The 1955-nt window shown below is 47.4% G+C and overlaps 1 non-coding gene across 1 annotated transcript; it reads right to left on the bottom strand.

Annotated features, from left to right (window-relative positions):
* Positions 1–383: 383 nt before the first annotated feature.
* Positions 384–455, bottom strand: TRNAP-UGG (transfer RNA proline (anticodon UGG)). The gene has a single exon. It is a non-coding gene; the product is annotated as a tRNA-Pro (tRNA).
* Between the last annotated feature and the right edge of the window lie 1500 nt (positions 456–1955).

Below are 1955 nucleotides of genomic sequence, written 5' to 3'. Positions count from 1 at the left end.
GGTGAATTCCTCCCCTCCCAAATGAGGCACTCACAGACCTCGAGGGCTTGGAACAACTATTACATAATTTGTTTGCATGCCCCTGTCCAACCAAGACTGCGTGTGATCTTTGGAGTGGCTTAATCCTGCAAGCCCCACGTCTTTAGACCACTCACACGCTCTTCTTCTTGTTTTTGATATGACGCCTTTTCAGTGTATCTTTCTCGCGTGTGTTTTTTACTGCCCTTCCTCTATTGATGTGAAAAAAATATGAGCGCTTTTCAGTCGATCCTTCCTGCAGTTGGGTGATAGTTTGCCACTGCTCATAGATGGCTTCTTGGTCTTGGGTTGTGATTGTTGCTCAGGGTGCGAAAGGAGCGTTTAAATGTATCCAAAACAAAACGGGGCTCGTCCGGGATTTGAACCCGGGACCTCTCGCACCCAAAGCGAGAATCATACCCCTAGACCAACGAGCCAGCTGTGAGCAGAGCCATGAGCGAGCAGTCAGCCTTGTGGCGTGCCACATCAGCACTGCTTCCTATTTTACTGTTCATTTATGCATGATATTAAATGGGAGTTTTGTGTTGCAATCACAACTGATCGTTAATATCAGTTCACCCTCCTATTAAATTTAGAGGTGGAAAGACATTGCCCGTTTTGTTAATTTATGTACACAGTTTTGAAAAAAAGAGGTGTCATTTTGCTGAAAGCAACTCTGATTCTGTTCGATGCCCCTCCCTGCCTGATCCTCTCCATGATCTCTAGCATCTTGCACTGCGCGATTGAAACATGAATAAGAGGATACTGCTCCAGTCTGTGGAAAAGTGGATCTGAGAGTCTTATGAAATTATGCACAGCAGCTGTGCAGTGGCTCGTTGGTCTAGGGGTATGATTCTCGCTTAGGGTGCGAGAGGTCCCGGGTTCAAATCCCGGACGAGCCCTCACTTCTTTTTTGACTCTTTCCAAATACGAAATAAACACAAGATTTAAATCTTCTATCACAATAAAACAACAGCAGTTTAGGATTTGAAGCCGCAACCCTATCGCACCCAAAGCAACAATCATACCAATTGACCAAGAAGCAGACCCACATAGAGCAAGGTGCTGAGATGGGAGTGGAATCTTTCACAGCTCCAAGTCCATTGAGTGCAGCATAAGGGACTGGGTCTGCTCAGAGCATTTACACATCGCAATCCTAATGTGGTGAGCTCAATGGAATAAGGGCAGCGAGCCGGTCCTTGGAGATAGAGCTCTGATTACACATTTCTTTACATGGGCTCTTGGGTGCCAACTATTGATTTTCGCAACAGGGTCCAAAACGAAATTTTTATTTTCGCTATGACGGCACAAATTCCATCTCCAGGGCCAAAGCACACATTTTACAGCACATGTAGCAGCAGTAAATGGAAGAAAGCCATAGCATTACAGGCATGGCATGTCTAAATATAACCCCTCAGCAACAGTCGCCTAACCTGCTGAGGTGTGTCTGCAGCATTCTGCTTTAGTATTCCCTACCTCTCCCATGCCCGCAAACCGCTTAAGCCGGTCCCCCACTCACACACCTCCCCAATCAAGGCTAAGGGGACAATGATGCAGCCTTCCCCCTTTGAAATGAGCAACACTTGCTAATTTTGCAAGCTGTGTACTAAGCTTTATTAAGTCCGAGCCCAGCACGGGAGGAGCCAGAAGCCCTGCTTCGCCCAGTGATATCGAAGAGCATGTCACTGAATCTTTTATATTTCATGGTTTGTGGTTGTAGAAACTCCACGGGGCAACATAATACTCCTGCCCCCCCATTGTTTGAGGAGAACAGGGGCAAGTGTGCCCTCTATCCCCATGTACTCGTTGCCTATACCTGAAGCGCCCTTAATGGTTGCCTGGTCCGTGCAAAGCAGCGTAAGCGGCAGAGGGGAATAGGTACACGGTACAAATGCCCCAGAACTTCATGCACTCTGCCTTGCCCTCCACCCTCCTCT

This window comes from Ambystoma mexicanum, chromosome 12, assembly GCF_040938575.1.
Source record: "Ambystoma mexicanum isolate Mex_15411 chromosome 12, UKY_AmexF1_1, whole genome shotgun sequence".
Classification (NCBI taxonomy): domain Eukaryota; kingdom Metazoa; phylum Chordata; class Amphibia; order Caudata; family Ambystomatidae; genus Ambystoma; species Ambystoma mexicanum.
Note: the sequence above shows the minus strand (reverse complement) of the source record. Positions and strands in the feature narration are given on the sequence as shown.